Below are 27,544 nucleotides of genomic sequence, written 5' to 3'. Positions count from 1 at the left end.
GCTTAAATATTCACATCCGCTCTCCAGACTAAACACACAGAGTCCTTTAACCCTGTAAAGGTCTTGTGCTGATTTTCAAACCCTTTTCTCTCCTGCCTCCCTTTCTCTTGAAAACTACTGGTTTGCCTAGTTCCCCCTTATAGTGTAGGGCTTGGCTCAGTTGGTTATCACAGCAACCCAAGGAAGAAAAGATGAGCCAGTTAACAAGAAATGTTTAGCTGCTGAAAAAGAAACTTGATCCAACGTTATAAAATGTTTATTGATCACTTTCTCGAAACTGATTTCATGTCTGCCCAATTAAACCTAATTGAGGCCTCTCATCTGCCAAGCCAAGTATACCTTCCATCAGATTTTGAGCATCAACTCGGTGTGCATATAGGTGGGAAAAGTTGAAATTCTCTGTTCTTAATCGCTCCTAATACATGTTGGTCCCCAATAAATGTGATATCAAAATAATTATAATAAGATTATATGGAATCTAAGACATGGTAATTAATGAAGACATATTTGAACTGTCAGTGGTGTCTTGAGCCCTGAAGGGAAAAATAATAACCTGACAATATAAGTGAAATATGAGATCAACCAATTAATTAGGAGAATAATTTGATCTGGTGCTCTGAAAGTAGGCCAATTAAAATGCATTGTTGTTATTTAACATTAAGTAAGGTGCTAGATCCTGAACACAGTTGGAAAGTAGACCTTATTCCTACCCTCAGGGAACTTAAAGCTCATTTAACAGTTGCATATAAAAGGGCAAAGGAATGGGAGGGGTGGTGTTGACTTGATTTACTTACTGGAGCTCCTTCTCTGGCATTGGGTGGAGGCTCAGGAGAGCTGTTACCACCTTGTGCTCTTCTGACCTTCTCCTCCCTCCTTCTTCTAGCTGTTCTTGGAGTGTGGGAGGAATCCCTTTGAGTTCAATAGAGTTCAGAAGAAATGGGTTAAAAAAAAAATTCCCAGAAAATACTGTTTTCTACAGTTGAGCTAGTTAGTGGAAAAGAAGAACCCAGATATTGTTAGTGCCTTTGATAATTCATTAGGAACAATTAATTGGCTACTAATGAAACAACAGAAGCAACAATACAAAAAAACTGAAATCATTTTGCCTTCTAGCATACTTAAGGGAATGCATGTGCCTACCCTCAACTTTAATGAGGGTGCAAAAGATAAAGCACAAAGTAGCCCATTAACTGTGCATTTAACTTTAATGAAGGCTGATCTCTGCAATAAATAATAATAAGTGTATTTATAATTTGCAAAAAAATCCTTAAAACTTTTTTAAGCCTATTCCTTGTGAAAGACTGAGGTTTCATGCTCTCCCCTCCAACACCTTGTGTACAGTGTCGGATGATTAATATTTTGATGTCATAATGCTGTCCCTGAAAAGAGAATCTTCCATTCCTTCCATCTCACTAGAAGGAAACATAGAATGCCCTCCTCTCCCCCTTTCCTTCTCTCTCTCTCTCTCTCCTTCTCTTTCTTCTTCTTCTTCTTCTTCTTCTTCTTCTTCTTCTTCTTCTTCTTCCTTCTTTCTCTCTCTCTCTCTCTCTCCCTCCCTCCCTCCCTCCCTCCCTCCTTCCCTCCCTCCCTCCCTCCTGGAATACCTGTTTCCCTTTAGGGTGCCCTTTGAACTGCTTCTGTAACAATTCAAGTAGGTTGTGTTGAGATATTCATCTTCCCCTCTTCTCCTTGGGAACCACTGTGCCATTCGTATAGAAGATGTTAGGGAGATCTGCCTCTGCCTAGATACCAACCATGGCTCTCTGGCTCAAAGGAGACTCACACTAAGGTTTAGAGCTGACAAACATCATGCTTTCATTAAAGCACTCAGCAGGGTAATATGCCAAAATGGATGATAATTTGCTAAAATGTGTTGTAGGATGTTCAAGCACACTAAATTATTGTGCTTAAGGACAAAAGAGCTCGAAACTCATCTCCTAAGACTATTACCAATTCACCAAGCAACATTCACCAGCATCTACCAATATTCCACCTATGTATCCATGATTCTAGATTAAGAAGTACAAGGATTTGCCTAAAGTAACAGCACTGTCCACAGCTTGACTTGATTTCTTGATGCATATTTACATGAAAACAGAATGCTAATGGTAATAAAAACTCTGAGTAATTGTTCTCTTTCTTACTAAAGTTTACTAAAGCTAAGTGCTTTCCATGCATCATTTCATTAAATCCTCACAGCCTGTGAAGTAGACATCATAATTAATTCCCATTTTATAGAAATAAAGAAATTAAAGTCTAAAAATTAAGTAACATGGTAATTTGCAGAAGAAAACACTCAAATCCAAATCTGTCCAGAATGAATTTTTCTTCTTTGAACCTCTGCTTTATTGTCTCTTTGTAAATAACATGCCAGGGTATGAAGGCAGTAATCATTGCTTGGGCATACCTGGTTATGATAACTTACACATCATTGCTTTCTCTAATGTACACGTCAATATGCTTAGTCCTTTTGTCTACTGATTTAGTCTCTCCTTATAATCTTTACATGCACTGTAGGCATACTTGATTATTGTAATAATTTTACAACAAATTACTGGAACCTAAAGGTGTTAAGCATCTACATGGTGCCCACTTTTTCTCCATTGTGTGCATGGTCATATTTGTACTATGTCCCCAGTCATCTAATTAACTGAGATTACTTATGTAAAATTTTACTTTATTTTCCCCATCAGCCCAGTCTGAAGCAGTAAATTGTACCTATACCTCTGCTCAGAAAGAAGAAATAGAAAAGAAAATGGTGTAGTTTTGTTTTTTTTTTCTTTGACACTTGCAATGTATCACTTTCTTTGTCCTGAGGGCTAAAATAATATTTGAAATTGCAGCAAATTGGGATCTCAGGGCCAAATCTATCTTCTTCTGTAGAGTTTTCTACTCTTCCTTGAAATTCCTTGGTTTTCCATTTATTTAGTATTGCAGATTTAAAGTTTGGATCCCCTAAGTAATCTGTACAAAAGCCCCTTTCTACCTCAGTTCCCCAACCCAGCAATCATAAGCCACGCACCCTCAGGGAAGCTTTGTTTGCTTGGTTTTCATCTGATGATCTTGAATTCTTAGCACTCAAAGGGGAAAGTCTAAGGCACAAATGGCATGGAACGTGGAGGAAATTACCTGAGCGTTCCTTAAGCTAGTGAGGTAACAGTGTCTTCAGGTAATAATGGGTGAATTATCCAGTTCCTGCCTCCATTCCGTGACACCGATGGTGAAGGGAAATTATGAAACAATAATCAGAAGGCCTTGATAACTGATGAAATGTGGAGGACAAGAGAGAAAGAGGTCAAGATGATGGCAACATTGCATTTAGGTAAGTGGGAGAATGATGATGTCATTAACAGAAGTGGAAAGTCAGAAGGAGGAGCCACAAGGGATGAAGGGAAGAGGGATAAGATAATGATGAATTAGCTAGAAAGTTGTTGAGTTGGAGACAGTGCTGGAAAATTAAGTACTAAGTGTCTGGTGGGCAGTTTGAATGGTAGAAATAGATTTTAGGGAAAAGGTCCAGGTAGGAGATAAAAATGTGAAGGTCATGTGAAAATGAATGATGGGGCACCTGGGTGACTCAGTCGGTTGAGCGCCCCACTCTTGATTTCGGCTCAAGTCATGATCCTGTTATGCCCAGGATTCGTGATCCCCAAAAGTCACCAGGGAGCCGAGTCTGATGCAAAAGCAAAGAGCCTTTATTCGAGCTAGCTTGAGCTCAATCCCCTACCTGCTCCAAGGCAGCGGTGAGATGCTGGAGAGAGAGAGAGCGTGTTTCAAAAGCACAAAGGTTTTATAGGGGTCTAGGGGCAGTTGGGGGGGGTGGGTGATGGTCGTGTCCTTAGGCGATTGGCTGGGGAAGGATCAGAGTCCCTTTGCGCAGGTTGCCGGGCGTGGTTTGAACGGGAAGTTTGAAGGGTGAGGGGGAAGTTACTCAAAGGGAGGAGGCATGGTCTGAGGTTTGAGCGGGAATTTCTTTCTGCGGTTTTTCCGGAAAGGGGGCCATGGGGGCCATGTCGGGGACATAGTCACTCAAGATGGAGGACACAGAGCATAATGGAGTCGGCCGGTCTAGGTCCGCTCTTTCAATCCCAGCTCATGGAATCAAGCCCCATGTCAGGCTCAGTGCTGAGCATGGAGCCTGCTTGAGGTGCATTCGCTCGCTCGCTCTCTCTCTCTCTCTCCCCCCCCCATCTCTCTCTCTCACCTTCTGCCCCTCCCCCACTCACACTCATGTGCGCTATTTCTTTAAAATTAAAAAAAAAAAATGATGTCTCTGGAGTAGAAAAGAGGAAAAAAATGAGGCTTGAGCCTTGAGAAATACCCTTGAAGAAGTAGTCAACACAGAAAAGCCAATTAGGAAGTTAGAAGAAGAATGGACCATGCATGGGGAATAAATAGGGTGGTGCCACAGGGTGGGAGCCAAGATATGATAAGGTTTATTTGCTGATAGGACTGTGAGGACTCAATCAGATTAAATATTTTGAAGCAGTTCTTAAGTATCAAATAATATACCTGTTTTTACCTGTAAACTTGCTCTTTAAAGCCAACATTTGAGGAGGTAATAGAATGTTTTGAAAGGGATTGGCATCAGTACCTGTAAGACCTCTCCAAACAGCCACTCCCACCAGACCCTTTTACTGAGGAGGATACCTAGTGAGGACACTCCAGCAAAATAGACACCTTATAGCTCAATTTAACCATGTAAAACGGCCATTTATTTTGTCATATAAAGATGGTCTTTTCATGTGTTCCATCCAACTTGAGCATGGTTTCCCAAACCTGCTCTGATGAGCTTGGTCACCTTTGAGCTTCCAGAAGTCGTTTTACCATCCGACCCAGATTTCTTCCCTAGGCCTCACCCTGGCTCCCCTGCTCATTCTACCTGGGGTCTTTTGAGGGCTGGAGAGGGGACATGATTGATCAGTGTTATGCAGCTAAGGAGCCACAAGGCCTAGATTGAAAACCTGTTCTCCTAATTCCCACCCCGTCCACTCTTTTTATCTCCCTTCTATACCCTTTCTCTGAACTAAGCCAGCATATTCCAGAATTCAGGACTGTGGAAAGTGATGACTCTGACTCTCTCTCTTTCCCTGATCTGAACACAGGAGAACATTTTCAATTGGTCTAACATACCAGGCACTTTCTTCCCACTACAGAGCAGGTAACCAGATTACCTGAAATCTGGGGCAGAAGAAGGCTTCCAATGTGTCATCATTCTGATTGACATGCAGACACTCCTCCATGGTGTGGCGAGTTTTATGGTCAGAGTGAAGAAAAGGACAAAGGGAATTATTTCGATTATGCAAATCAACAACCCAATCCTGAACTTCCTTTTGTACACAGAGCCCGAGCATTTGCATGCCTGGTCAGTTGTTCAAATGACCAGATTTCACTTGGTCTCATTAACATGCATTCCTTAAAATGTATATTCGCTCAACTAATGTAATAGCTTGGTCTCTGCAAATGGAATTCTTCCCAAATGTGCAAGTGGCTATAAGTAGTCTAAAAAGTTTTAAATGCACAGTAAGTACCTTGTACATATAGCCTGTTGATCATTAATAGAAGTTCTACAAAACGGAAGTCAGCAGAGAGAACCATTAAAGAGCAAATAGGGCAATTAGGACCTGCCAGGCTGACTCTCCCTGTCACTCCACATGACTCCTGCCTCTTTGCCAACTCCGCAGCAGTTAGAGGAAGCTGACATATATTCTTGATGCTCTGGTGTGGTTTCAGGGAAGGGAGATAATTCCAAGCCACATCTTTGTATCCAGAACAACACATAAGAGGTTAAGATTATGCTTGATTATTCAAAAAATTTAGCCTGGCCTTGTATCTGCCCCTCGAAATGATCTTTAGAGTTCTGACTTTATTTTTTCCTCTTCACTTTGGTTTCTCGTAACACTCACCCCTCCCCACCTCCATGGCTACTTTTCGTAGATGCGATTTCATGATGAAAATTTGAAAGTAATGTGGCAGAAAAGAACTGCCTTTCTTTTCTCAGAGACACATTAATAAAACACCTATGAGCCATTTCATTTTAAATAACCAGAGAGAAAGATGCATATGTAGAGAGATTGATATAATGTTGGATACATTAAGATAAAATTATCGTACCATAGTTGTATTAAAAACTGTGTACAGTTCAAATTTGTATACATTTAGTACATGTGATGCCTATTTTATTTAAAGCCACAGTCCTAGGAAGACCCAGCAATATATTTCAGAAACCTGAATGTTAATTTAAAAAAAGCTTATAACTTTGGCACCTGTGGGATACTTCAGAAGTTAATTTTCTCCACAGACTATGGTAATTTTAACAAGAATATCCTAATATGACTCAGATGCTCAGGAACAACTTCCATGTATTGAAAATTGGGTTTGAAATAGGATTTTAGGCTGTCATTTTCATAAATGAGATTATATTTTGTACATGTAGTCTCATTTTTAATAATTTTTAAATCTGAAATTAATAAAAAAAACTCCACTGAAATTTTTTTAAGGGAAAAGCCACTGCTTACCTTCCTCTGATTGCTTCACTCCATAAAAACCCTCTTAGGGCTTCATATAGGAATTACATCTTTTCAGAGCCTTATTGCTATTATTTTGTTAATATACTTTATAAAGATAACAAGACTAAGTATATAGATTTGCTATGGACTGGAAGTTGCCTAGCAAGTTTTCTGGCAAGTCATAGCTTGTTTCTAAAACCATCATAATTATTCTTTGTGGGATGTTGAGAGCTTGCTTTCCTATATGTGTTTATTAATAATTTAAACATTTTTATAACAATTAGTTATTTGTGGGCTTTGGACTGAGATCACTAGACTGCTAGGGCACTAGATGAATGGGCTCCATTCCTAAAGGTCAAGGTAGACCTGCCTCCATGTCAGTCACTGCTACAAGTGTTACAAGGATGCGTCGAAGGTAATAACCAGGCTCGAGGAATAGAACATTTTTAGAGGATTGTTTTCTCTGTCTTTACCAGAACCTCATGCCTTTATTTTAGTGATGTATGTGAAATAAAGTGGCCAACATAGAGGACCTGTAAAGTATGTGTTGTTTCTTCCCTCATTTCTACTTCAAAATTCCTCCAAGGGGCTTCTCTCAGGATGGTCTAACGTCTTCCCGGGTTCTGGGCATACTGTTGGATGCATCACCTCAAACCATATTAAGCCTGTTTGTATATTATGCATGTATTTAATGCACCCAAATACCACATTAAATCACATTTGTTTGTGATTATAGAAGACTTATGGCTGAATATTTGAGATGACAACTTTTATAGATATTTAAACATTTATTTTTGCCTTTCACATTTGTTTTCAAAATTGGGAGGTGTTTTTTTGTTTTGTTTTTATTTTTGGGATCTCAAATAATTTTGAAGTCATGGGGAAACCTGTAGGTCCTAGATACTGAGCCAAGAGGTCTTTCCTTCCGGTCTGCCTTAGAAGAAAAGTATCATTCCTGCTGAGCAAAACTAGGCCCTTCTCTTATGCCTTCAGTACTAGCCCTGGCACCCACTTAAAGAATGTCTACCATGTGACCACATGACTAAAAGCAGTGGTAATGTAAAGTGAGAATTCCTATAGCAGAGGGAGAACAGAACTATCTTTTCTTAGGAAATGGCCTAGGATGACTTCACAGAGGAGGTGGCATTTATAGTGAGCCTCATGGATAAATTGGAATTGGCTACATGGAGACGGGTGGGGGCAAGGTGCGCATTCCAGACAACCAGCATTGGCAAAAAGCACAGCTTTCTCCAAGATCTTAGTCTCTAAAGTATCTGTACCTTCTTGACTGTCAAACACTCTAGCGACATGGGACCAATTTTATTTTCCTCCTACCTCTCAGATTGTTCTTTCTCTGGATGCCATTTTACTCCAAACCCCATGAAATTAGATGCTGTTCTCCAGTGACTATTCTTGTCTCGTTTTTTTCTTTCTCTTTATGTTCTCCTTTAGTCATCTGAAGCTTTCTCCAGATTATCAATTCACCCTAAGGACTCTCCCCTTCTCAATCTCCAGAGCCAAACTTTCTTCTAAACTAAAGGTATTTTGTTTTTTATTTTTGTTTTCCATTTGCATGGTGGACATCTGCATGCATCCCAAATTAAGCATATCATTTCTTCCAGAAAAGTCTGCCATTTGCTCTGTGCTCCTTATTCAGATTACTATGAGATTTTCTCAGGCATTTAGATCTAAAATTCTGAGTCATCTTTAACTCCCTGCCTCAGCCCACTGCATCCAAACAGTTTATTGCCCTTTGCCTGACTCCTTTTTGTCTTTACTCCCTTCCCATCCCACTCGTGCCCCTAGTTGATTATTCATTCTCCTCTCACATAGATTATCACCTAGCCTCCTAACTAGTCTCTCTGTATCTATTCCCACTAGCACAGGCTACACACCTAAGTTACAAAATCCCCATTTCTGATTATATCTCTCCTCTATTAAGGATGTTAAGGACATTCACTATCTAACAAGTAAGGTTCAAAATGCTCTGGCCATATTTGAGGTCTCTACTATCTATCTTTCCAATATTAAATCAAATATTCATTCCTTTGTTCCATCAGAACACTCATTTGCTGCTTGCCACAGGCACATAGAAATTTTCAGTCTTCATCTTTTTGTCTAGAAAACCCTTGCCCCGCCCCCCCATGTCAAAATCTGATTTTTCCTTTAACACTCCACTAGAAGACTACCTCCTTCTTAGAGCTTCTCCTTATGCCTTACTGTCCTTGCTATTATTTATTTCCCATCTCCCACAACTCCACGTCATATTGGAAAGGAATTCTCCCTCTTTTGAGTTTACACTTAATTTTTTCATTAGCAAACTCCACTGTGTTTTCTGTGTATAATCCTACAGCATTTTAGCTCTTAGGGCAATTGATTCTGGAGACAGTCCTCCATAAATATCTGGTGGATGAATGAGTACAGCCTTTATAGATTTTTTTTTCCTCTAACAAGTCTGCCGTCACATCTCTAAGTCAATTGAAAGAATATTATACGTGGAGTGAATTTATGTATGCTTGCAACAAGTTATTTTAGAGAATAATTTGAAAGGGTGCTTATTTCTGGTATGGAATTACAATTTTTTATATAACTCTAAAAAGAGAAATTAAACTGGTGATTGGATCATTTTTGTGATATCCTCTTACAGAATATTTGAGTTAAAATTTTGTATCATAAAACAGGGGATGAGCCAAGGACAATTAGCAACAACTATAATGATAATTTAATTATTTCATTGAGAATCAAATATGTGCCACATACTGGTCCATATGATATGTACACACTATTTCTATCCTTAGATTTTACAGATTTTCAAATTGAAGCCCAAAGAGATTGACTTCAATTGTCTAAGTACTCAAGATTACTATTTAAAATCCATAGTTAGGTCTTATCCTCTGGATTAAAATCAACTCCTCAAAATATTTCTAGTTACTTAAACATCATACAGTTCCAGGTACCTCCCCTTTTCTCTAGTAAAACCTATTTCATTTTTGGTCAACCTGTGATTTGCCTCTGCTCTATTAGTGTGAAGTCATTGTTTCCTGACTACGCATTTGTGTGGTGGTTGTTCCCAAAGGTCTGAAGAAACAAAATCATCAATGCGTGAACAGTCAGGGATGTTCCTCGTGGTGGTTCATCTTCTGGTACAGTCTAGCAGTGCCTGCATCTGAAAGTGATGTGCCCTTGCCACAGATCTATGCAGCAGGCACAACTCTTTCTTTGATATTGGCATAATTTAATATAACGTCTTAAATCTAAGGAACTTGGCCATCGTCCAAAGAAAGAGTCTGCACTGATCTGTTCCGACAGTGGAAATGTCCACCATTGGGTTCCACCCTGGAGCTATGGAAGTTCACTGTTACGTTATAAGAGCTTACTCTTGGGAGTCCCACGGGGGTAAGGTGGTGAGAGTGAGGAGCGTGGGCTTCAGATCTTGGCACTGCTGCTTCAGAGCCGTGTGACTTCAGAGTGCCTCGGTTTCCCTGTTTGTATCCTAGGTGGGAAAGAGGGCAGGAGAGGAGAAAACGCCATGTAATAGAGTGGTGTGAGGATTGGGAAAATCTGCGGACCTGGTATATAGCTGAAGCATTCAGCAAATGGTAGTCATTACTGCTCTTAGTCTCGCGGGAAATGCCTACTCCCCAGCAGAAGGAAGGGTCCTGTATGGGTTTCCTGGGACTGCTATATTACCATAGACTAGGTGGTTTAAAACAACACAGTTTATTCTCTCACAGTTCTGGAGGCCAGAGCCCGAAGCCGAGGTATTGGCAGGGCCATCCTTCTCTGGGGGCTGTGGGGGAAATTCATTCTTGGCTCATCCAGCTTCTGGTGGCTACTGGCATTTTTCAGTTTCTGGCTGCATCACTCCAGTCCCTGCCTCTTTGGTCACATTTTTTTCTCCTCTTTTGTCTGTGTGATCTCCTTCTGCCTCCCCCTGGTAAGGACACTGGTCATTGGGTTAGGCCCCACCTGGATAACCCAGAATGACCTCATCTCAACTGCTTTAACTTAACCACATCTGCAAAGATGAAAAAATCTAGCATTTGTAGCATTCACAGGTTCTGGGGATTAGGATATGAAGATACCTGGGCAGGGGGGCGGTGGGGGGGGGGTGCTCTCCAGGTCAATGCAGTACAGGTCCGAAAGGAAGGGATGAGGTATTGGGTTTATTTTCTTTTGGCAGGTGAATATGTACAATGGACAGGGTGCTTCCCAAGTGGGGTGCTGCAGGGATGCTGCTGACAGCCAGGGAGCAGTGGAAGAGGCTGGGACAGCTTCTCGGAGGGGAGGATAAGGCTCCCAGAGAAGCAGTATAGAACAATGGGAGGTGGAGGGGGCCTGGACGGGGGGGGGGGGGGGGGGGGGGGGGAGGGTGTGCTAACTCCAGGTGTAGTCTTGTCCCCAGCTCGCAGTGTAGCAGAGGGCAGGACCTCACTTCTCTGTGGGCCTCAGGTTCCTCATCTATACAATGAGAGAATATTGGAGCAGATCAGAGATTTTAAATAGACTACATACAGGTTGAATACTTCGTGTCTTTAAAAAATCTGAATATTTAAACATTGGCAGACATCATGTCAAAATTAGTGTGGCTTCTTGTGAAAGTCATCTGTGCCAGCCATAGGGCACTCGGTCTTCTTTATTGCCAGTGGGTTTTAGGAAGTGTGGCCCCACCATTAGAATGAGCCATCTGGCTTACCACCTCTCCCACCACACCCTAGTAGCTTCTGACACTGAGACTGAGTGCAAGTAGCCCTTTATCATCCTCTCACACTGCAGATTTCCTGATGGTAGAGAAATACTTGTCTTTGTCCGTGTTTCCATCTATGGAAAGATCCAGATGGTTTTTCCTGTACCTGGCTGAGCGCACTCACTTATATGGCCTGCCTGGGCATCCTACAGTTTTGTTTTTGTGATGGCTGAGTCAGAAGACTGAGATCATTGCTCATCTCTATGACTCTGATGATCTAGGTGCCAGAAGGAAAGGCTGGGGGTGACAGAAAGTGACTTGACCTATGACTGTAAGAAGCTCTCCACACCCTTCCAGGCACCAATCCACCATGTTCTGGGACCTGTCACAGGGATACTTCTCAATTCACAGAATGAAGTTCTTGGCCCCTCTGCTTGGGCCTTCAACCAGATGCCTCCACCCCAGTTTCCTCAGTCCTCAGATTTCTTTTCCTCGTCTTTCCTCATGCTTCTATCACTCCTGCCACAAGTCTTTTTACCCTTCAGCTCCTGCCAATGAGCACCCTTGCTGTGGCTGTTTGGCAACTTGCTACAGCGGCCTCTCCTTCATCTGGACTTCACTGCACTCTCCTGCATGATTCATGGCTTAGTTCTGCATAGCATTTTTAGAGCCTTGTTTGCAATGGGAGAAAACTAGGAAAACAAAGCAGCATATTGTCTTCAATCTGGTCCCTCTCATAAGGGGGCTAGTTAATTTTTTTTAATCGTAATCCTCCAGTAATGGACCATCTGAAAAGACAGTCTCTCTCTCAGTTGGAGCCTCCTGTGACTTAGGAAGGAGTCATGTGCCCTGCTGTCACGGCTGAGCCTGCCTGGCCACTTTTCAGGGAAGCTGCCCCCACCCGTTCCCCTGGTCTCCAAGTTTGACTGTTACTTGTCCTTTCTGGAGGTCCCTGACTGAAGCTGGAGAATGATGCCATCTCATCTCCCCTCATCCTTAACAAAGTTTTTTTTTAATGTTTATTTATTTTGAAGAGACAGGGGGAGAGCACACAAGTGGGAGAGGGGCAGAGAGAGGGGGACAGAGGATCCAAAGTGGGCTCCGTGCTGACAGCAGAGAGTTCGGTGCAGGGCTCGAACTCACGAACCACGAGATCATGACCTGAGCCAAAGTCTGATGCTCAGCTCACTGAGCCACCCAGGTGCCCCTTTAACAAAGTTTCTTAAACCACTGTGGGGCTACCAACTTGCCTAGAATGCTGGTTCCAGTGGTAGTCAGATGAATAAACTAAGCATTGAGAGGGGCCAGGTGTCCCCTAAGCAAAAGAAACCACCACTTTCATTTTCATTTCTATTTTTTTGGTATTCCTAAACTTCTTTAACAGGTATCAGGCCAAGAAAGTTTTAGACAGTATACAAACTACAGACAAGTTTTCTCTCTTTGGGATCTCTAAGTTCTATGTCGTTCAAGTCAACAAACAGCTGGGGTATCTCCTTGGTGCTTTGGCCGTGCTTGTGTTCAGTTTGGAGGCAACAAAATGTGGCACTAAGGCTGATTTTACAAAACAGGTACACGGGATGGGCAGAGAAAAAAAGCGAAGCTTGGAGGCAGGACAGAGGGAAATATTTGGTGACAGAGAGGAAGGCAGATTGATGATTGAGGCAGGAAATAATGTTCCTGGAAGTTCGGTTTGTAGGTGACAGCACATCTAAAGTGTTTGAAGACTCTGAGGTCAGGGAATAGTTCTTATTTTTTTTTTCATTTTTTAAAAATGTATTTTTGAGAATGTCTGCAAGTAGGGGAGAGGAGGCAGAGGGAGAGAGAGAGCGAGCGAGCGAGAGATTCTTAAGCAGGCTCCGTGCTCCGCACAGAGCCCTACACGGAGTTTGATCCCATGACCCTGGGATCATGACCTCAGCTGAAATCGAGAGTCAGATGCTCAACCGACTGAGCCACCCAGGAGTCCCAGGAACTATTTCTTGAAGACCTGTGTGGTTCCCTCAACGGTGTGCACTCACGTCACATGATGTCCTATCTACCTTGCTCCCATTTTTCTCTCTTCTCTGGTGCCGTTCTTAGCCCAACTGTTCAAGCCGGAAGCTCAGATTCCTCCTGACTCCTGCTCTATTGTCACTCCCTCACCGTCTCCAGTCCCCAGTTCAATTGTTTCTGTTTTCTAAGTGTTGAATGCACTCCACTCCTCTCCTCCACTGCCTTGCCAGGGCTATCCAGAACCTTCCTAACTCACCTCTGCTGTCAGTCTTTTCCCTTCTCAGCTCACCTTCTGCCATAACTGCCCATTTGATCCCATTGATAATTGGCCTGAAATCTTAAACTAAACAAAACAAAAACCAACAAAACCTCCCAGGATCCTGCAGAACCAAACCCCCAATCTTGAACTGGCACACAGTTCGCTGGCACACATCCTTTGATCTATAGTCACAGTTCCGGGCGCACTAGATTTTGCAGCTTCTTGAGCATGCCATTCTGTTTATTCAGCACCTTCTGGTGTGCATGCCTTGTCACGGAGCACCCTTCCATTGCTCCTGCACCTGCTAGCCCTGTTTATACCTGGCAAACTCAGCTCATCCCTAGAGACCACCTCAAACATCCCCCTTTCTGTGACGCCTCCCATAAGTTGCTTGTTACAGCTCAATACCTGGCACCCCTGCCCTGCCCTTGCTTCCTTCTCACATCACTATGCATGGACTTCTGCTGGCCCTTAATTACCTGGACTCCAACCATTTGCATACAATTCTGATCCTACCACCAACCTGGGAACTAAAGAAAGGGTAGAGCTCTCATTAATTTCCTTCTCTCAGATGTTTAGCAGTGGGTTCAGAGCATTAGTAGGCATTCATCATATTTACACATACGCTCAACATTTCCATATCATCTATTATGCATCAAGCACTGTTAATACAGTGGGGATGTAGTAGCGAAAAACTCTGGACAAACTCTGTCCTCATGGAACTTACATTGTGGCTGAGGATCTAGAGGGTGAATAAGATGAAAAGTGAAAATGTCACTTGGCAGTAGGTGCCAAGGAGAAAACTGAAGTCCACCCAAAGGAAGGATCTGAAAGAAATGTCTGTTGAATGAATGAGCCATTCTTTCTCCCTGGTTGGGGATTTTACAAAATTCTAGGATAAGGGAAAGGAGGGATACATACACTCGAGATGAGTAAATATGAGAGAAAGTAAGAAATCCAGATACCACACATTAATGTTTTTAAAAACAGACTTTGGCCGTCCAGTGCTTCCCATCTCTGCGACAACAGGTTTTTGGTTTTTGGGTTTTTTTTGGCTCTGTTCCTCCCACACAAACCCCAGGGAACTCCTCATCACAAGGCTGCTTATCCACCTTTTTCCCTCCCCACCAATATTGGCAGTAAAGACGTTAAGTCACTCCAGCAACCTGTCTGCTGTCCCTCCCACACTCTCGCACACACCTTTACGCGTGCGTGCGCACACACACACACACACACACTCTTCTTTCTCTCTCTCTCTCTCCCTCTCTCTCTCATACACATACTCACCATCACACCCCTCACACATACCCTCCCACATACTCACTCTCATGTGCATTCACACCCTTACACACACTTACCCTTGCACACTCACATTCACATATTCACACACGCACACACACCAACACATACACTTGAACACACCCTTTCGTTCACATGCACCCTCACACACTCACACCTACTCTCAACACTCACACATACCCACACACCCTTTCGCTCACATATAATCTCCCTTACATCTTCACTCCACATACACACTCACACACCCTCTTACACACTCTCACAAACACATACATATACTCTTACATACCCTCACACACTCAAGCACTCTCACACCCACACATGCACTCTCACACACATTTCCACACACACAATGTTCACACACACTCACACACTTGGATCCACCCTCTCACACCCGTGCACACCTTCACAACACTCTCAAACACACTGAAATCCCTGTAGTAGAGCTTCACGGATGACTTACAACTTGAAATTCGTTGTTGAAGAAGGTCCTCCGAACCAGTCATATCACAGAATCAACCGATTGTTATCTTTTCCTTCTCTCGAGTATTCACTTTGGAGTGTATTAAGTTAAGGACTGAACGCAGGTCACAAGTCAGTTTTCATGAAGCCACCCTCGGGCTCTTTCTGCCAGCTCTGCCCTGTGAGAACTCTAGCTTCCTCCTTCAGATGTCTGTGGGTGACACTACCCTTCCTCCCCTGTGGCTGCCTGACCTAATCCACTGATCTCTTTTCTCATGGTGGTGCCCCTGTATGCACCCTTCTTCTTGGGAGAATAAATTTTATAGTCTGGAACTTCCACAACCTGGGATGTGGAGGGCAGCTGTCCGCCACGGCGTCATGAGGACTTGTGAGCGTGCCTTTGGTCTCTGACACAGGAACACCTCTGTTCTTCCCGAGTGGTACATTTATTTCCAGGATCCCTCTTCATGCCCCCCAAGAGGGTAAGAACTTCTTTGATCTGACCAAGTGGCCCCGCCCTGCCTGGTATTCTCTAGTGAGGCTTCACTTCATTGGAAACATTATTGTCCAGTCAAGGAAGAAATGAAATTACTCTGCAGTCAGAAATTGAATTAATTAAAACAATTATTACTATCATCCCCAAGAATAAGCTAGGGTTGTTAGATAAGATTGTGGGATTTTTTTCTCCTCTGGATGAAAAAAGAATCTTCTTTCTTTTCCTCCCATTTTTGAGCCTCAATAGGTAGAAGAGTAGCAGCACATTTCAGAAAAGGATTGGAAAATGAAAAAAGAATGATAATTCATTATTCAGTAATCAATTCCTCCTGCAAAAGCAGCAGATTCTGCAGAGAATGTAGGACTGTGAGGAAAGGCAAACCCAGACCCTGCCCGGCTTGCACCTCTGGGGCGAATGTTCTCCACAGAGACCTTATTAGGAGCAGAAAGACAGGGAACCAGCATGGGGTACCACTCTTCACAGCCTCTGTACCTTTGTACCACACATTAACATGCAGAGTCATTGTTTCATGGGCCAGCACTCCCTCCCCTTCAAGCTCCACTCTCAGATTAAGAAACCACCATATAATTATCTGCCGTAAGGTTCCAGAATGGATCCCTCTCCACTGGGGCCTCTGAGTACAGAGAAAGATAAAGCCTTTGCATGAGGACACGCCTGTGAGGTAGCCTCTCTTCGTCCATCTGCTCCTGCTCTGTGCACTTGTACTAGGCAGAATGAAAGATGGCCCCCAAGATCCCCAACCTCAGGTGCGCACCTACGTGTTCCAGCAAACACTAACGTAGGTGCTGCTGTGAAGGGATCTCGCAGATGTAATTAAGATCTCAAATCTGTTGACTCTAAGGAAAGGAGAGTGTCTTGGAAAAGTCTGACCTAATCAGAAAAACCCTTAAAGGGGACTGGGCTCCTCCTAAAGAGTTTGAAGTGTGAGAGAGATTGAACACAAGGGAGACTGTCCACTTCTGGCTTTGAAGGTAGAGGGGCCATGGGGTGATGTCTAGGAGCTGAGGGCAGCCGGTGGCTGACAGCCAGCAAGGAAATAGGGGCCATAGGCCTAGAACGGCAAGACACTGAATTCTACCACAAATGTCATGTGAGCTTCAGAGAGGACCCTGGGTTCCAGGTGAGAAAGCAGACTGGTGACACCTTGATGTTAGCCTTGGGCAGAGAACCCAGCCATGCCGTGTGAGGACCTCTGACCTACAGCGCTGCGAGCTAATAAAATGGTTTCTTTGAAGCCATTAGGTTTGTACTTACTTGCTCTGGAGCATAGTAAACCAGTTCAGCTCTCGGGGGTCCCCACAGCACTCTGCTGACAGAGCTGCACGGTTTGCTGTGCACAGCATTGCAGGCATGGGTTTGTGCTCTGGCTCCCCCAGGTCCAAAGCCCCTCAGAGGCTGGGACTCCACATGTCTGGCCTGTGAGAGGAAGTGCTGCGCAGTGGAGAAGAGCTCTGAAGTCAAATAGACCCTATCTGAATATCTTTTGTATCTGCTGTCTGGGGCAAATTCATCTGCTGAACTTCGGTTTTGCTATCTATCTATCTATCTATCTATTTATTTATTTATTTATTTATTTATTTATTTATTTTTGAGGGTAGGGAGGGGCAGAGAGAGAGGAGGACAGAGGATCTCTCTGTGCTAACAGCAGAGAGCCCGATGAGGGGCTTGAACTCATGAACTGTGAGATCATGACCTGAACCGAAATCAGGAATCAGACCTTTAACCAACTGAGCCACCAGGCATCCCAAGTTTTGCTCTTTCTAAGACGAGGCTAATGACATCTGCCTCTTGGGGTTGAGAGGATTAAATGAAACAATCTGTATAAAACGTTTAGTGCCATCCCACCATGACGTAAATGATCAATAAATTTATGGGAATTATTATTATTTGCTTTCAATCCATAAATATATATGAAGCAGCTACTTTGTTCCCTGCTAGATGCTTCTAGGTTCAAGGGATACAATGACAACACCAAGCTCTGGCCTTTGAGCATCTTATAGTCAGTTTAATCCCAACAGTGTCTTAGATACAGTTTGGTCCAAAGAGGGAACTCGGTATCTTGGAGGTGACTAATGTTAGGGAGCGGCCTGTGAATAGATCCAGGCCATACCTAGAGCCCCCATATCCCCATCCCATGGTACCATGGAAGAAAGCAGGTGCTTTTCTTTTCTTTTTTTTTGTTTTTAATAATTCTAAGCACATCCTGGAAAATCATGCCATCAAAACAGAGCCAGTATGAAGATTAATTCTCAAAGTTGTTTGGTAGTATGAATCTCCTGGAGGGCCTCATTACAATATGGATCCAGGACTCCACCCAAGACAAAGGAGGGGACTGGTCCATATTGCATAAAGCAGCCCATACTGTGATCCTATCCAGTTATCGCTTGCTGTGTAACAAACTACTCCAAAACCTACACGCTGAAAATAGCAATCATTTTATTATGTATGCAGATTTTGTGAGTCAGGAATTTCAGCAGGGCCTGACTGGGAAGTTCTTTCCCATGTGGTGTTAAGGTCACTTGGTGATATTCAGCTAGCAGATGAGCTGGTCTGAAGGGCCCAAGATGGCTTTGCTTCACATGCCTGTCACCTTTCTAGGGATACAACTCAAGTCTCCTAGAAAGTCTCCCAAGAGAGAGGAAGTGTCCCGAGAGACCAGTTTCTCCAGGCCTAGACCCCAACACTGGGTTGGTACATGACACCAGTGTCCTGTTGAACAAAGCAATTGCAGTGCCCACCCAGAGCCCAGGGGTCAAGACACTGACCCACCTCCCAATAAAGAAAGCACGGCCACATTTAATCTGCCTCAGAGCCTGAGTAGAGTTAGGAAACACTGTTTTATAGAATATTAAATGGCTAAGGCCTTCAATACAGACAGTTTCTGAGCGTTCTAGAATAAAAGTCAGCAAACTATTTCTGCAAAAGGCCAGATAGACAGTCTTAGGCTTTGTGAGCCACATGTGGTCTGTCACATATTCTTCTTTGTTTTATTTATAACTCTTTTAAAAATGTAAAAATCATTTTTAGCTTGTTGGATATACAAAAACAGGATACAGGCCAGATATGGCCTATGGGCTGTAGTTTGCCAACCTCTGTTCTAGAATAATCTTGCATCACACTGAGTCTGGCTGAACTGTGAATATGGTGACACCCTCTACCCATTATGTCCCCTGAGTAGCAATAACTCAGAAAATCTTAGAGCTAGAAAGACCTTGGGAGTCACCTGCTCCAATCCATCCATTCTAAAGATGTGGAAACTGAGGTCCAGAATGGTTAAGAGACATGGCAGAACCATGGTTAATTAATAGGAGACCCCCGGAGATCCTTTGGCCTCCTCATATCAGGCTGTGTCTCAATTGCTGCTTTTCTAGTCAGCAGAAATAACAGAGATTTAGGACTAAGGGTTGGACATAGCAGCAGTGAAGTATGTTTGCACCCTAGGACCTTGGAGCGTATATGCCCCTGGCTGGGGTCCAGGTTACAAGTGGAAGCCAGTCTAGCCGCAGCACTGCTTGGCCTATCTCTGGCTACTGCCTGGAAAACCAGAGCGCAATCTGTCGCTCCTGTCAGGATGGATCAGCAGTGTGGTGAGGATGCAGCACACATAAGGAAAGGGGGCTATGGAGAGGTTACACATGGGCCTGTGCAAGCTGGGCCAGAGTATGCGTGCTTCCCCCTGGAGAAAAGCAACCAGGGCTTTATGAATAACTTCTCACCTCCTTTGTGGGAGGTGCTGTTTAGCGGAGCTCCCCACTGTGCCAGGTTCCCGAGGAAGCCTCTGATTTACTAGAAGTTGCTTGAATACACCACGCCTCCTCCTGTCTTTATGTGTTCTCCTTCTCTTCTGTCTGGGACACTTGCGGTCCTGTGTGCTTTTTGGGAAAACTTAAATATTATCTCCTTTGAGAAGGCCCCCTCTGACTTTCCTAGGAAGGTTAAGACACTTGTTCTGGGCTCTTACGCCTTTTTAATTTCGTGTAAATGATATAAATGATCTGACCCTAAGTCACCCAGTAAGCTTGACACAAGTTGTAACTCCTTCTGGTATACATCTTTTTTTCTAGGTGTTCATTCATTGTGTTGTAACTATTTATTCTCATGTCTGTGTCCTTATTAGGGTGTAAGTTCATTGATGGCAGGGACCGTGCCTTTTTGTTTCTTTGTTTTTTTGTTTTCGTCAGCCCCAACGATAAAGCCTAGCACAAAGTAGGTGTTTAAATGAACGTTTGCTGAATGAAGGAACATGTGAATTTCTGAAAGTGAGTGTATCCACAGTAAGTAGTAATACGTTCCTCCCATGCCAGGGTGCCAGGGTGCCAGACCACTCTTCCTGCTTGGTAGCTCACGCCAACATGTTCCTCATTACTGGCTCTGAAGAGGTGGAATCAATTGAAATAGTTGCCGTGAGGAGCTTCCGAAGTATCCTCCTTTGGGTCTTACCCGTCAGAGTTGTTTCTTTGAAGAGTTGCTTAGGCACAATTCTGTTCAGGTGGCCTTGAAGGATGTGATTTGGGTATATCCATCTCTCTTCCCCAACATCCTAGACACTGGGTGTCCAGATTGATCATATGTTCTGGATCTTTCTAAAGGATGGTACACAGGCTCAACAGTTGGCTTTTGCTAGCTTGGTTCATGGAACATTTGAGAATCTTTGCTTAGCATATAGCTCATATTTTAGAGGAGTAGACTTAGAAACTCCTACCGAGATCCTCTCGGATGTGTCTTGGCAGTGCATGATGCTCTTTGATCATGGTTTTTGATTCCGAGTAACTAGACCCTGGCTGATCATTATCCCTTTCCACATATCAGTTTTATTTTTTTATATCGATTCCTGCCTTTTGCCCACATAATACGAGCTTTTATTAAATCTGTCCTGACCTCTTTGCAATTGCGATGCAGAGTAACAAGCCATTATTGTTTCCCCAACAGTTCCAGGAGACTCAACCAATTGTTTAATACGATATGGATTCTAGGCCCCTGGAGGGATGCGTTCTCCGTGCCAACGAAGAATGCTTTGCTTGTCTGCTTGCAGGGGGAAGGGATGTTTGGTGATTGGTACAGCCCCTCCCGGCTGCCCATCCCTACAGCTATGCTGCTGTTGTTCTGCTGTGGTTAAAAATAACTAGTTGGAGGGAGAATGTGGGCTTGCAGTGGCATCAGACTGTGTAGAGAGATTTAAAATGCCGTGGACATGTTCAGACATTCACCAGCTCTCAGAAACCTCCCCTTGCTGATTGGTTTTTGTGCAGGCGTGGCTCATTCGGCAGGGAGCATGGGTCATCTGGGGGAGGACAGTGCCAGGGCAGGGACTGAGACTTCATATTTTTATTTACAATGTGTATTAGTCCGTAGTTTTGCTTGTTTGAGATCTAGTCTACTTTCTCTCCCCTCACCCTCTAGAACCTGGGGTGTAAGTGGGGGGTGCTTAGACTATGACATTCATTTAGCTGGTGCGGTTGCCTTTTGGCAAACTTCAGGGCTGTAGAAATCCCAGAATGCCCACTGAGGACAAATAAAAGAACACAACGTCACACAGGACTTTTGCAATAGAGGCAAAAGTCCGGTAATGTAAGTCTTTTTGATTTTCAAATGCAGTTGGATCTCATTGTGGACATATTACTTGTGACTCTGAACCTCAGTGGGGGTAATGTAACACTTTGCTGGGCCCCTCACGTATTGTCTAGCTCTGGCAGAGGCTCCTGTAAAAGTCAGGGGTGGCCTGAGGCTACATTAATATGCACTGCCCCTGGGGGCCCGCTTCCAGCTCCAGTGCTCTGCGAGGGGGGGGGAGCCTCAGAGACGGACATGCAGGCGGCCTCCGAGTGTCTCCCTTTTGCCTGTAGCTTGGAAGTGCAGAGTGAGTGTTAACGCGGACTCTGGGTCCTCCAGCAGGGAACCGGTATGGGGGAGGCCAGCAGCTGTGCTTGGTGAGACCCTGGCCAGTGGCTGGAATGACTGACCACGTCCCTTTACCCTCCACACGTTCGCCAAAGGGTCGGCTCTGGTTGTATTGTAGGAACACGTAGAAACATTGCCAGTCCTAGGGCACCTCTTACACTCCTTCCCTACTCCGGAACGGGAACAAAAAGTGCTTGTCTTGTGTAGCGAGAAGAAGCAGTTTCTTTGATGAGGGTGTCCAGGAAGGCATTTCCTTAGTGGCATTTTCTAGAGGAAATAACGGAAAGCTTCCCTCTGAACAACAGCCCAACCACAAACAAAACACAGATTCCATAGCTGCAGAGAGTATCTGGCCTACCAGTAAGCCCTTGCTAACTACGGGAGGTAGGGCAGGCACAAGGTGGGAGGTGTAGAAAAAGGGAGAGGGAGAGAGGTGGGCAGGGGCAGAGGAGAAGGCAGGGCAGGGAAGGACTTGCAGAGTCAGGAAGTATCTGCCGTAAAACACTCTAAATCACGGTCTGTGAACTACTGCCTGTGAGCCAGATCCAGTCTGTTGCCTGTTTTTGTACAGTCCACGATCCACGAATGGCTTCTGCATATTTAAATGGCTGAAAAAAAATCAAAAGAATAATATTTTGTGCCATGTGAAAATTATATGAATTTCAAATGTCAGTGTCCATAAATAAAGTTTTATTGGAACATAGCTATGCAGGCTGGTTATTGCCCACCACTGCTTTCGCGCTTCGATGGCAGGGTTGAGCAGGTGTGACAGAGACCATATGGCCCCCAAAGCCAAAAAAATGTACTCTCTGCTCTTTTACTGGCAGATTTACTATCTGCTGACCCCTGCACTGGGGAGTATCTTAAGCGCTGGCCTGTCAATTCGATTTAGTAGTCTAAATTTCCCCAACAAGAAGCCGCTTAGCAATTATTTGTTATCGTGTGTCTTTTCTGGTCAGTTGGGGCCACCGCTGCAAAGGCAAGTGCAGAAGAGTATTCCCTGTTCTCTTTCTATTCTGCTCTGCCCCTCAGCCGCCTGCACAACACTTTGCTCGGCTCATGCTGCTCTTTTTGGAAGCCAGCCTGCCAGTGAAACTCAATGTACACGCGATTTTCATTTGAGCAATCACATGGGGACTACATCCAACTTTCTGAAATATCACAGAAAAAAAAAGTTATATATGGCAATATGTGTGGAACGTGTTACAATGATTTCCATTTCTTACAAAGAATCTATAAGCACAGCATGGCCATGTTTGAATAATCAACTGTGTATTAATCATACTGTGACATGTGGTATTATTAAACTTCATCATAATAGTGAATGCTTCATATCATATGGTATAGATGGTCTTTGGCTAATAAATCACACTTGTGGCATATATTTCGTATTGCTGCAGCAAATACTGCTATATTCGACACAGTTTGCACCTCATGGAGCACATATTAGGTATTCACAGATGCATGTTTTCCCCAGTGGCATTTTTTATCCAGTTAATGCTTGCAGAATGGCTGGTGGACAAGAAACTAACGTCACCCAGCCTAGAATTGCCTTTATTTTCACTACTTTCCACCAACTAGATCTCTCTTTAATTAGGTTCCTGGGTAAACTAGCCATTTTTTTTTTTTAAATTTATTTATTTATTTATTTATTTATTTATTTATTTATTTATTTATTGGCAGTTTGCTTTACTTCTAAGTGACTGGCTGAATCCTCATGTTTTCCCCAAGGAACTTGTTACATAATCCAAAGTTAGGTTTTTAACTCAGGGGAATCTAGTTCAGTTAGAAGGATAGGAGTATATTGAAAGAGGGAACAATAATACAGTTCTAAAACTGCCTCGTGCAGGAGCCCCTGTGAGTGCTGGGGAAGGGGTGCTGATGTGGCCACTGGGAGGTGGACAGAGAGAAGAGCCATGGGGGAGGGTTGGGTCAGGGGAAGGGGGAAGAGCAGAGATGTTCTGCTGAGAGACTGTGTGAGAAAGGAAGATGGGAGCGGGTTCAAGGTCAGAGAGACGAAATGGCAAGTGAAGGTGTTTGGAAAGAATATCAGCTGAGAGCAGAAAGAGGCTGTGGGTGCAGCTGTGATTTGAGCGTCAGTGTGAATGCGTGGTCCGTGTGTGACTAGATGTCTCTCCTTGCACGTGGCACTCCGAGAGAGCCGTTGCACAAGGGAGAGTGTGCAAGACGGTGGGCGGGGGTCAGAAGGAGCCTTTGAAAGAGCATTACAGTGCAGGCAAGCGATGGAGTCGGGCTTGTGGGCACGTGTTGTGTGGGTGTTGGGAAGGAGAGAAAACAGAAGGACGGGGCAATGCAGAAAGCATTAATTGCTTCCCGCCTGTTTCTGTAACCTGACCATAAACGCAGTTTCCCCATCAGGCTTTTTAATGGACCGCTGAGGTGAACATGTGGCTCTGTGCCCTGTCAGGAGTGATGGTATTGAGGCGGACAGCCCTGGGGCTCCGCTCCCCCCCTGCAGCTCATCATGTCTGAATTAAAAAAAGAATTGTTTGGACAAGACTGTTAAGTGAATGTTTTTCCAGCATTAGTGGGAGAGCTTAAGGAGCTCCCATTGGATGGAAACAGCATCTAACCACCTCGGGCAGTGCTGGGAGAGAAATTTATATAACAACATGCACACAGCATCCTTCCTTTGCTTCCTTGGCTTCCTGCATTCAGGTTGGTCTAAGGCATCCATCCAGATCCCTGCCCGGGGTTGAACATACCCTGCACCCACCTCCTGAATTGTCCAAACAGCATAGGGCCTGTTTGCACACTCCAGGTTGGTCCATTTCAGCAAGATTCTGAGTGAGCATGTATGTGCATGCGAGCACAGGGATCCAGCACTGAAGAGAAAGGACTCCTGGTGATGGAAACCCTCCAAGCAGCCATTGCTATGGCAAAGGGTTTAAGCAAAATTTTCTGCAGCAAAATTTTGTGCTTCTCTCTGTAGGAGCCACACAGAGCCACAGGAATCCCAGCTCCTGGGATATTCTGTTATTCCACACCCAGGCTGTTTCCAGAAGAATGCACTAGGGGAAGCAAAAAAAAAAACAAAAAAACAAAAAAACAAAAAAAAAACAAAAAAACAAAAGAAAAGAAAAGAAAAAAGAGGAATTGTCCAAGCTCACATAACGCAGAAAGAAAAAGTCACATGTTAAATAGTTTGGGCTCTGTATATTGGGAAGTGGAGGAGGAAGCTAATTGGGAAGGAGGCGAGACCCAGCTGCTCCACTAAGGGGAAAAAAGTGCCGGGATTCTTTGTGCCTTGGAGCAGGCCCCTCTGATGCCACCTTGCTGGGACATCTGCACACCTCAGCAGCAGAGGCGTCTAGAAGGAGAAGCTAGCTGACATAGAGCTGGAGAGAAACCCACTGTGCCAGCAGAGAAGGTGGGGCCAAGGAGGAGAGAAATCGTTGCTGTGGCTGAGAGCATTCCTGGGTTCTGCTTGCTCCATTAACTCTGCGGCGGGAGAGCATCGGTCCCAGCCAGTGCAGGTGTGAACACTCAAGTCCTCACTTGGAAAATTGGGCCCCGGAGGCAGGAGCTGCCAGCTGCTCAGTGATGGGCTCCGGTGCCTTCCAAGTCTGGGCTGTGCCCAGCATCCCTACCCCTGCTCCCCTTTCCCGGCAGTGTGCTTGGCCCCCCGCCGCTGTCCCCCTCCCTCCGATCCTTTGCAGCTTCCCATGTAATTTGCTTGTAACAAGCCTCATAAAGTTTGATCGTGCTTGCTAGGACTGCAGACGGACGAGTGGAATGAGCTCATGTTTCTGGCAGTGGAGCACGAGGGTTAATGCGAGTCCCAGAGGGAGCCGCCTGCCCAGGCTTTTTCAGGAATGGGAGGCAATTTAACAACCTTCAGACTTTCAAAGTGTCAGGAAAGTAAAACCTGACATGCTCTCGGTGGGTTATATATCCCCGGTCTCTGAATTCTTATGGTTAATCAGCGACCTTTTATAAGTCCAACCCCCTCTCTCCTCTGCCTCCATCTCCTGGGACCTTCAAGTCATCATAATATAAAACTTTTCTTGTCACCTCCTCTCCTTGATCTGTTGTGCCCATCCAGTGTCTCTTCGGTCACTCTTCACATTTCCAACCTCTCCCACATCCCTCCCCGTTAGTGTTGTCACACTCTTGCTCTGCTGTCCTTCCCGGGACTCCTTACCTCCTTCTCCCTCTCCTCCTCCTCCTGCCTTTTCTCTTTCCTTCTCCTTCTCTAATCCTCTATACATTTCTGAACCTCTGCCATATGGCTTATTGGCTTGACGTCTCACTGGTACTTGGATAGATGAACAGGGACCAGAGCAACGGGGTAGGCAATTTCCCAAGGTGAATGAAAAAGCTTTGCTCTTGATTCTTCTAATCCACCCAAGGCACCTGTCAGTTTAACAGACCTGTGTAGAGCACCATTAGGTATAGCCATCATGTTAAACACTGGGGCTCTCTCTATCATATACCTTGGAACCTGATACACAGCCGTTATTGCTGATCTTATCATTAAACGATCTTTCACAAAAGTACTATTATTAATGTATATTTAGTAATGTACTATTAATGAAATGTATTTGCAAGCTTGAATAACTCCCTCTATATTATTCATTTAAGTAAATACATCTCTTTTGGTTACCTTCTGTGTATCAGTCATTAAGCTGACCTTTTGGGATCTAAAGTATCTTTCATGAGACTTACAAAAATCTCTGGGGTAGCCAGACCCCCTAGGTAGATACTCATTGGCCAGTCCCAGGATACAGAGCTAATGAATGGACAGCTCAGATTATTTTCAGTTACAGCTAACGCTCTTTAGCATGGCTTCTCAAACTTGGATGTATGTTGGAATCACCCGGGAAACTAAAATACACTGACGTCTGGGTCCCACTCTCAGAAATTCCGATATCATTTATATGGGGTAGGGCCTGGACTCGAGATTTTAAAAGTTCTCCCACGTGATTCTGAGACACAGCAAAGAACCACTGTCTAGGGTACTTTGTAAACTGTACCGCGTAGTGTTGTGTGGTGTCGTTTTCATGCTTGTTTGCACGCAAGTCAGCCTTGTTTCTTCCACGAAGCTGCAACAACTTGAGGACTCAGCTGAGTCTCCCGTGTTTTCTCTGCGGCCCACAGGCTTAGCACAATGCTGAACACACCATAAAGAGACAGCAACTACCTGTTGGATTACTACACGCATTGTAACAAGTTGGAGGGTGGGGTTCGGTGGCAGGAAAGACCAGCAAAGGGTCTGAGTGGGCCTGAACCATTTTCTGCAACAACTCCCCCAAAACACCACACAACAAAATGTCTCCCTTTCAAACTTCAAACAAGCTCCTTGTCCTCTCTCTCAGTTCTCCCCACTTTTACCTCTTACGGGATTCCTTCCCCCAGGAGATTTCTCTCTCTGTTTAAAATGTTCTCTTTTCCTTAGGGCGCCTGAGTGGCTCAGTCAGTTAAGCGCCCAACTTCGGTTCAGGTCATACTCTCTCGGCTCGAGCCCTGCATCATTCTCTGTGCTGACAGTTCGGAGCCTGGAGACTGCTTCAGGTTCTTGTCTCCCTCCCTCCACCCCTCCCCTGCTCACGTTCTGTCTTTCTGTCTGTCTGTCTCTCTCTCAAAATTAAAGATAAATTTTTTTAAATCTGCTATTTTCCAAACTGCTAACAGATGCCAAGTTGGCCTTCCAGAACCCTCTCCTCCTTCCAGAGCTGAACCTGAGAAGCCAGTCTTTGCCATCGGCACGGGGAGGACCCAGGCCTTCAGTCCTTCCACTTTGGCCCTCGCTGCCGACACAGGCTTCCATGTCACAGAGCAGAAGCACCGTTATGAGCAGACCCCAGAGCCTTCAGAGGAAGGCAGCCGAGGCAGCTGCTCCCACATGGTGTGAGCGAGCACTCTCCAGAATGACTTTTCCCCGTCCTTTCCTGCCAGCG

General features: G+C 44.4%; 1 long non-coding RNA gene across 1 annotated transcript in view; it reads left to right on the top strand.

The window, feature by feature from the left end:
- LOC122476264 overlaps nucleotides 1-27,544 on the top strand; it is a 352,279-nt gene that overhangs the window by 281,237 nt on the left and 43,498 nt on the right. The gene's annotated exons all lie outside the window — the stretch shown is intronic.

Source organism: Prionailurus bengalensis, chromosome E4 (genome assembly GCF_016509475.1).
Source record: "Prionailurus bengalensis isolate Pbe53 chromosome E4, Fcat_Pben_1.1_paternal_pri, whole genome shotgun sequence".
Taxonomy (NCBI): Eukaryota; Metazoa; Chordata; class Mammalia; order Carnivora; family Felidae; genus Prionailurus; species Prionailurus bengalensis.
The sequence above is the reverse complement of the archived record's forward strand: the minus strand, read 5'-3'. Positions and strand labels throughout refer to the sequence as shown.